The sequence below is a fragment of the Nestor notabilis genome, unplaced genomic scaffold (assembly GCF_000696875.1).
Source record: "Nestor notabilis isolate BGI_N333 unplaced genomic scaffold, ASM69687v1 scaffold9038, whole genome shotgun sequence".
NCBI lineage: Eukaryota > Metazoa > Chordata > Aves > Psittaciformes > Psittacidae > Nestor > Nestor notabilis.
In genome coordinates this window covers 38,812-48,562 of record NW_009938684.1, presented here as the reverse complement: position 1 = coordinate 48,562, position 9,751 = coordinate 38,812, and positions in this window count along the sequence as shown.

The window sequence follows — 9,751 nt, the reverse complement described above, 5'->3', positions numbered from 1 at the left end:
GGGAGTCCCTCTCCGCCGTCCACCGTCGTCAGGAGGCTGGGGGGTACCGTCCTCCCCTTACCCCGCCGCCGCCGGGAGGAAGGGGCCGTTTTCAGGCGTGTGCCTGGTGTCGGAGGTGGTCTCGGGGCTTTGTGTAGGGAGGCAGCCTCGCCCTCTGGGGCTGGATGGAGGGATTAGCTCTCCAAAAGGTACCGAAGCCTTCAGGCGAAGGGTATTTTGATTTCCGCACACCACATCGCACCTCTCTGGCGGCCTGCATCTCTGTGCTTTTGTTCGGCCGCAGCGAGAGTACTACATTGGCTCACTTGGAGGCCGGAGCAGGCTCCGGTTCTGGCGCAAAATCAGTTACCAGTGTTTTCACAAGTTCAGAAGGTGTGGAGACATTGAGAAACTTGTGGAAAATAGCCGGGGTAGTGCAGGATTAGCCCATTGTACTTCTTCAGATGTGCAGCAAGAGTGTTTTGACTCTTGATTTCTTTCAGCTGTGAAGGCAGCAAATGTAACATCCTCTTTCGTCTCATAAATGCGTTGTCCCTAGGTGTTTCCATTTATTGTTAAGGATGTAGGACCACGGTTTACCTTAGGTGGCTTCTTTCTTCTAATTGGACTGCCTACCCTGCTGCTCCAGCAGAAGCACCTGCAGGTGGCTGGCCACCTTCTCTTTATTCCACTTGGATGAGCTTCTACTGAGAATCAAGGTTTGCTCTCTTTAAACACCATGCTGTTCTCCAGCTGTCTTTTTAAAGTTTCCTGTGACACCAGTTGAGGAGCAGTGTTAGAGAAATGGTGGGGAGGAGCACAGTGTCAGCACAGAAACACAAGGGGAGTGTGCTGGGGCAGGAAAAGCGTAACAAAAGCGGTCTGACTTGGGTCAGAACTGGTTGTAGGTTCATCTGCAAAAGTCTTTGTGAGTGAACACAGTCAAGTTTAAAAAACAAACAAACAAAAATGCCTTTTGGAGTTGGAAACACCTTTAAAAATGCTGGAATGATTCCATGCATGAGCAATGTTGTAGTTGCTTAGGGAGGAGACTGGTTTTGTGCTTCCTTGGAGAATTCATTTGCCTGACATCCAGCCTGATCCACTGGAGAAGTATGAGAGCATAAGTTGATTCTCATCCAACAGGAGTTTACTAAATTAACAGAAGGCATCATCTTCCAGGTGGTGAGTCTGCAAGGCAGCTACTTTTGCTTCTCAGCTCATGCCATGTAATCGGCTGGCCTGTAGCACTTGAGGGAAATAGAATCTGCACAGCCGGTTTGGAGTGGGATGGACACATTTGTGAATAGTATGAATTCTAGTGACAAGAAATGTTATTTTATATATTAACCTTAAGTCATGGGTGACATAATGCATCTCTTCAGTGAAAGTTAATGTCACAACAGAGCACATGTTGACAGCAATGGTATAAATGCTGTATGGTTTTGTGTATGCAGTTCTGGACACACATGGGCAGGCGGTATAGTTTGCTGAGCTTTTGCTGGTGTCAGGTGTTTGTCACGTTACTTACGCTTCCTGTTACTGCGGCTTCAGTCATGTTTCTATGCAAGGTCTAGTTGTCAAAAGACAACAAAACTTAAATGCGGTCTATTACAATTACATGCCTTCATTCCTTTCCTAATATTTTAGTGACTAGAAAACTAATTTTCAGTCTCAGACATGGGACAATGACTAAGACAGAGAAGACCCCTAGAAAAGAGCACTTGTCAAAATTTACTTACTGTTGTACATATGAAGAAGTGTGGCTATGTAATTAAAAGAACCGTCTTTTCATGCTATTGTTTACTATGCACTTAATGATAAATGCGGTTTGGCTAGATTGGCTGGTGATTGATTTGTTTTTCCAAATTGCTTTATAAAAATGGAAATCAAACTCCTGGAATTTTTGAACACCATTTGATTCTACTGTTAAGGCACTAAATACTTTTTTCTTTTTATTTTTTTTTTCTTATGAAGGTTGGATGACTTTGTGCATTTGATGAATGGAGATTATTGCTCTAAATGAAGGTGGAAATTTTCAGAGGGCTAGTGAAGCAATCAAAAAGAAACAAGCCTGTGAAAATGGGAAGGGTCATATGACTAAGTGGATTTCTCTTATACCACTGTAGAAATCAAACATCACTTACCAGCTGAGGAAACCTCACATGGAAACAAACTAAATGTAAATCGTGGCTTGTGCATAAAAATTCATTAATCGTGCCTGTTTTGTTTGTCTACATAGATAGAGAAGTTTAGGTTTGTCTTCTGATTTCAGAAGGATGTTGCTGTGGAAGAAAATAGATGATGAAGGGTGCTGATTACCTCTGTTGTTATCTCTGCTTTCTGTAATGGAGGCATTTTTTCAGTCCATGTGTTCATATACTCAATTATGAAATTGTCTGCAGCCTTGTAATGACACAGATAAAATTGCATTGTTTTACATTTAATGCTCACAGGAAATTAGCGCCTGTGAAGTTTGGCTGTGAGTTTAAGATGGAACATTTGATACTCTTGACTGAAATCTATACTGGAATGTGATGTGTTGGTGCTTTTGGAGTTGATCATCTCATTTTTAGCTTGTGATTCTTTAAATGCTTTTAGGGAAGTCTACACAAGACAGAATTCTAAAGCGAAAAATGAAAGGGGAAAGTAGAACTAGCCAAAATTAACAACAAGTGAAAAGAACTTTGATACTGCCGCTTTAGTAGCAGTATTAAAATGGCATTACAGTATTAGTGAACTTTGGCACCATTTATATTTTAGCTTGCTTGATTGGGGGGGGAGGGGGTTGTTAGATTGTTTTTTTTTCCACTGTGGTTATTTCAGTCCAGTTACGGTTTAAGTTTTAAATAGTTCTGCACATGAGACAATCTTCAAATCATATGGCAAATTAATAAAAATGTTAGTTAATTTAGATGGATATTCTTGGCCATATGTTCTTGAATCTCATTTAATGTGTTGAAACTTTCTTCCTAGTAGGGTACTGAAGGTTGCAAATGGGCACAATATGCACATGTACACAGTACTGAACTGTACTTAGTCCCTTGGAGACTTTGCTTTAGGCCTGCCAATTACTTTGTCAAGAAGTCACAGTGACTTTGGTAATCTGTTCTGTGGGTGTTCCAATTTAGCTGTTTGTACCAGGTTGGATCAAATCTAAAGTTTTTAAAATTTGAATCTCAACGTGTCTTTATTAGTTAATTAAAAAGACAAAAGGGCAGGAAGGGGGACTAGAGTGGAGAAATCTTGAGAGGTGGGATGTGGTATACAACTCCCTGCCTGACTTGCTGGGTAAGGTAGGGTGTGGATGTACAACACATCTGAGACAACTTAGTAATAGTGTGCAAGGTGGCTTGCTATGCTTCTTGAAAGTGAGCTGTCTTAAGTTATTGCAGGATAAATGTGCACACGTGGGCAATTACTGTAGATCAGTAATGTGCTGTGAATCCACTGTAACTTGTCACGCTGTCATGTATGCTCTCTGGGAAGCTTTCCTTTAAATGTGAGCAAAGCATACAGTGCTTTTTTCTTTAAAATTTGTATGCAGTGTGTGCATAAGAGAGGACAGGTCTTGCTGTGTATCTATTTTGTATGTCTAATTGCTCAGCAAACTTCAGAACATGACAGAACTTTAAATGACAGTTCTATAAAACCTAGCCTAGCACTTTCAGTGTTTTCATGTCAGTGCAATCTAAAGTCTCCTTGGTAGGGCTGAAATAGCTTTCAGCTGACTGACTTCATTTACAAACAGAGGCAGTTACTGTGTGTTTGAAGTGAAATTGTTGGTGGGTTATTTATATTAATAGTTCAAAGTAATATTTTCAGTGGTTTTGAAGACCTCAGATTGGTTGTGTATCCTGTTTAGTTAAAATGGAAGGCACGTACTTTTACTATTACACACACTCTCATTCAGCAGCTACTTCTCTTAAATTGGTGCTTATGTTTAATAGTTTACATTTCCATTCCAGCCATCCATTCTAGTTCGTTGGCCAAGTGGCTGTTTTGAGGTACAGGATAAAAGCATGATTGTCATCTGTAATGGATTGTCTTTCATATGTATTACCTGATGTCCCTTGAATGCTAACATTAGTTTGGAACCTTAAAGTTTGCTGTAGTGAACTAGTAAAATATAGGATGAATGTTTTAGGATAGAACTGCACCTGAATGAAATCCCATTGCTGAAATTACATTGCAGCATTTCTTTTTCAACTGCTAAAATTTCATTGTATTAGTGTGGTAGGCTTCTTGGAAACTGGGCAGGTTCTGATCAATTCCTGCCCTGTGACCTAAGTAAAAGAGAAATTGATGCTTTTCATTTTGTGGCAGATTAAATGTCAGTCTGATTTAAAGTTGATTTTAAACTAAATTTGGATAATGTCTTCTCAGACTAGGAAGATAATGTGAAAACAAGCATGTGGGAGAACTAAAGATTGCAGAATTTACCTGGTTATCAAGTGAAACAACTGGTAACATCAAGTAATATTCCATTTGACTAATGCTTTTGAGATGTCCATGTTTGTTGTGAAACAGGTGTTTGAGGACTGAAGGAAGAATCCTGAGGAGAATTTTCTTCTGTTTCTACCTTCTTGTGTGATATTCTTGATTTCTAAACATACTTGATATTTGTATGTCATGAATGCTTGATACCAGTTTTGTTTATTGTCTTAATGGTATTCCTGAAATTTATTTCACAATCATGTCTTGTTTAGGCATGATTCACAGTTCTACTTCTTGAAGGTGTTGGTAGAGCTCTCAAGCCTAGTCATTAAGCAGAATTTTATTTTGGAACACTTTTAATAGGACACAGAACTTCTCAGCTTTTCTCTAACAATACCATGTTAGAGCATATATGCTTTCACAAATTCCTTCTGAAAAGTTTCTCAAACACTGGAGACTTGTACAGATTTTGTATGACAGTTCAAGGGAAGCTGCATGGTAGTGTAGAGGAGTCTTCCAAGCTTTTGAAGGCCCTGTTTCCTATTTTATGATGTCCCTTTCAGACATGTTCTTTTGAGACAAGGAAATGAATAATGGCTATAATTTCCAGTAACTAGTCAGGGCACAGCTAAGTATCTTTAATTGTTAGTGACAGAAAGGTAATTGTGTTCCCAATTGCACTTTGCAACCTCTCTGAATACTCTCAATTCTGCTGGAAAGTCACATCATGTAGTTGAGGCACGCTGCTTTAATATGAAGGTTTAATGAGATAGTCATAGAATCATAGAATGGTTTGGGTTGGAAAGGACCTTAAGATCATCGAGTTCCAACCCCCCTGCCATGAGCAGGGACACCATACACTAAACTGTGTCGCCCAAGGCTCTGTCCAACCTGGCCTTGAACACTGCCAGGGATGGAGCATTCGCAGCTTCCTTGGGCAACCTATTCCAGTGCCTCACCACCCTCACTGTGAAGAACTTCTTCCTTATATCTAATCTAAACTTCCCCTGTTTAAGTTTGAAGCCATTACCCCTTGTCCTACCACTAGAGTCCCTAACGAAGAGTCCCTCCCCAGCATCCTTGTAGGCCCCCTTCAGATACTGGAAGGCTGCTATGAGGTCTCCGCGCAGCCTTCTCTTTTCCAGGCTGAACAGCCCCAACTTTCTCAGCCTATCTTCATACGGGAGGTGCTCCAGCCCTCTTATCATCCTCGTGGCCCTCCTCTGGACTTGCTCCAGCAGCTTCATGTCCTTAGTATTTATATCCTTATTATTTTTGAGGCACCTGAAGTTTGCTGTAACTGGTGTTTCTCAGGTTTAGAAGCGTTCAGTTAAGTACACCTACAAATTGGTAATTACAGGCTGACCAAATTGGTCAGTTACAACTGCAGGATAGGAACTTTGCAGAAGTGGGGGAGGTGGAAAGAGGAAATCTGTGGGCCAGATGCATGTCACGATGTCACTTAGAGTTTGGATCTTTTTCTTTACAGCCAGAGGTTCTCTTCAGGTCTTCACCTGTAGCTGTTTATTCAAAAATCAGTCTTAAATTTTAACTTATTTAAATTGCTTCAAATAGGATCTCTTGAAAGTCTTGAGATTGATCTAAAAGAGTTTAGATTTGCACTGTTGAGTTCTATCCTGTCTATATCCAAGGCTGTCCAATATTATTGTCTCCTGTTTTAAGTAGCTTTTCATTGTGGAATTTCCCTCTTTTATTTCAGGGGAATTTGTTACAGATCTGTCCTTAGATTTCTATTTTTTTTCTTCATATCTTCTCTTCAGGTTGCTTTCTTGATCCTGCTTTTGCCTGCAACATGTTTTGTCCACTCTCTTGTTTCGTTGCCTCTGTAGTAGCTGCCACTTTTTCCTTAGTGTTAGTGTAGCTAAAATAAACAAGCTCTAATACAAGTTCCTTTCACTTGCCATCTTCTTTCTAATTCAGATCTGTGACTTCATACTTGTCTGCATGTTTTTCAGTTACTCTTGCAGTGAGCAACAGAAGGATTTTGATACAAAAAGACTCTTCTTTTCTTCCCGATTAGAATCTTGCCATCTGGTTTCATGCCTGTGGCAGCTAGCCTCTTGTATTTTAATGCACTGGGAGGTGCTCCTCAAGTGAGGTAATCCCTAGGATATTCCATTCCTACCTCAGTGTTGTGTCTTCTTTCTTCAGAGCTTTTTCAAACTCAGCTGTGTACTGGTGCAACATGCTACAGCTTGCCCTGTTTGGCTGATGTTATCATATGAGCCTGTAGTGACAGTAATCCTTCTGCAAGAGCTCTGCCCTTTTTGTGCTGTGTCTTCCTGGAACTACTCAGGAGAGCCCCTGGCTGCTTTAAACCTCGAATTGGCATAGTTGACTAGTGACAGCTGAAGGAAGGGAATATTACTCTGTGTGCAGAATCATGGTGTCTGGGCTTCTTAAAGCTGTTTCAAAACAGATCGAAGCTCCTGGGCTTCTTTTTATATACTGTTTTCTTTCGTTTGACATTGTGTCATTGAACTGTAGACTCTTTACTCCCTTGTGGAGAAATTGGAGTGGAGGTTTCTGGTGTGATACCATTTGTAGTGGGGGTGGTAACTGTAAGCTGTCAGCTTCCTCAATGGTTTTCAACTTCCTGTTTTGAGAAAGTGATTTAGTAGTGTTTAAAGAGGTATGAAGTCATACTGGTAATCCTCACTCTTGGAAGTTGCTCTGTTGCCAGTCAGTGCAGTTGCATTGCTGTTAGAATGCATTAACAGATACAAACGGGAATTCATCTTTTCTGGAAAGCATTTTGCCTAAGGAGAACCTGTGGTTTTGGGTCAAACTGTAGTTTGACTGAGATCACTTAGCTGTATGAAGTTATTTGTACGTGTTTCGTAGTCTCCTTTCTGCTCTTCCTCTCTTCCTGCTGTTTGGAAGAGAGGAAGAAGTAGTAAAAGCGTCACTCTGATTCTTAGACTTTCCCTTGGTCTTTTGTTTTATAAATCCAAATGAAGCAATGCAAGTGCAGATACGTCAGTTTCAGAAGTTGAGATTGGCTGTTCTTTGTCAGGTGGGAAATAAAGATCACTGCTTTATAATAATGAGATTTTGCTGTCACAGAATGCACAAGAAACAGTCCCGAAAGAGTCATTGTGTTATTGCCTTGATTCACATGATTGTCATGAGGTAGTGGAGTTGCATGAAGTATGTATATTCTGAAGTTCTGTCTGGTTTTGTTTTGTTTTAATGTAAGGTGTGAAACAAAGGCTCTTAGAGGAAAAACAGTTGACTGGAAAGAGGTGTGAGAATTTGCAATATATGTTTCGTTAGAAAGGGAAGTGGAAAAGTGGGAGCTGCTTGAGGCTGGGTTGCTTCAGTAATTATGTGTGAAACATGCAACGATTGGAAATCATAGAAAATAATGTTTTAGTGCTTAAAATAGCAGGTGCCGTTTTGATTAGTCAGGTAGGTTTGTTGAAGATGCCCCTTTTGTGTGTCTTTCAAAGAGGGGGCACACTTTATTTTCTTGCCTGCTATACTCGGTATTACTGCAAACACTTCAAATGTGCATGGAACTTCTCCAACACAGCAAGGCATGTCAGCTATCCAGAGAGCTACCAGCACACTTTGTCTGTACAGCACGGAAGTTGGCTTTGTTGCTTTTAACACTTACTTGTTTTGCATAAACATACCTTAGGACAGAATAGAGTACAGGCAAATAAATGCAAAAAAGACAGTAAATTTGAAGTATTAAAGAGCTAGTAAATGTTAAATGTTGGTTTTAACTCTATGGAGATAATTGCAGCAAGCATAGCAATTTGTGTAATTGTTTACGTAGAACTGTAAAAACTGAGTGATTCTTGTGCTTTCCAAGGATCTTGAGGGCTATAAATATGTGATAGCTCTCAGCTTTTCTTGTGGGCAGGGTGCCTGTGAAAGCTGTAAGGATTTCTAAAAAATCAGTTTTAACAACCAGCATGATACTGGCCAGAGCGAAGGCCACATGGACTGTAGAAGGTGGCAACAGCTATTTGCGTTGTTACAAATGGGTTCATTTTTGTTTGAAAACCTGGCAGCTAATAAAAATCCTCTCTCCTGCATTTGCAAACATAGCTTTCTAATTTCAGTGCTTATGAAGGAAGAGTGTGCTCTAAACAGTGGTCAGTGTTGTGGGTGAGAAATTGTGGTGGTTTTATAATCATGCTTCTTGGGAAGCTTTTGTAAGAAGAGACTTTAAGGGTAGTAATTAAAAAAAATCTTTTAAAGCTGTTTATAAAATCAACTGAGTTCAAGCTCTAGAATTACAGAAGAAGGATCAGCTAATAAGTAAAGACAGTTTCTGCTGGAAATAACTTCTGTGTTGCAGATGTCATTGGCGTAAAGGGAGGAAGAATTTTTCCTGTTTTGTATGGAAGCATGGCTGATTAAGCTGTCAAATGTTCCTAAGTTAGTGTGTAGCATACAACCACTTGGACTATGAGGTCTAATTGCTCCTAGAAGAAACACTCATTTAACCATTTTTATGTGAGCTCTAGTTAGAGCTGTAGATCTTGCAGTTCATTCTCGTCTGCTGCTGAGGCACACTTCCAGATTTGGTTCTAGTCCAAAGATAAGGCTTAAATATCCCTACTTTGAGAGTGTAATTGGTTATGACTTTCCCTTTAATCTGTTTTTTGAGGGAGGAGAAATTTTCAACTATATTTCTAAAGCCTTTAAAGTAGAATACTTGTTTCTTCAGTCACGGAGTGCTGATGTTAAAAATAAATGAATGAAGATGCTGACGGGCAAAGGCTTCAGCATGTCTTGCAGAACAGTATGATCTCATTGTTTCTCTCCACTCTCCTATGTGCATTATCTCTTGTTCCTTGTTTTTAATGCTTGATTGTGTACCCCTTAGGACAGAGATAGTCTCTTTGTTCTGTGTTCAAAGGAAAACTAAAGGATACAAATTATAAGTAAAAGTAAAATGTTTATTGTTCCAGGCTACTGAAATAGTAGAAGTGTTCTGTGGACTTTTGCACTGTTTCTTGGCTATTAAGATGCTTATCATTTACTACATCTTTGTGTGTAGGAAAGCAACAGTTGCATATTGCATAGTGCTTTATTTCCTTCTTTCAGGTGAATGTTACTTAAATCTGAAAAGATTAATGCTAATTTGTACATTTGTGTAATTGTCCATATACCCAAAGTGTCTGAAAAGTGAAAATGTTTGGGTCTTTTTTTCTGGCATAGTGTATTCCAGTGTAGTAATATAGGCATCAATTCTTGCCAGAAGTCTGTGGGTAGCCATATGCTATCAGTATTATACTGTACTCAGAATAATTAATTTAAAGGTAAAACTGGTGTTTTCTTTATAATTTTGGATTGT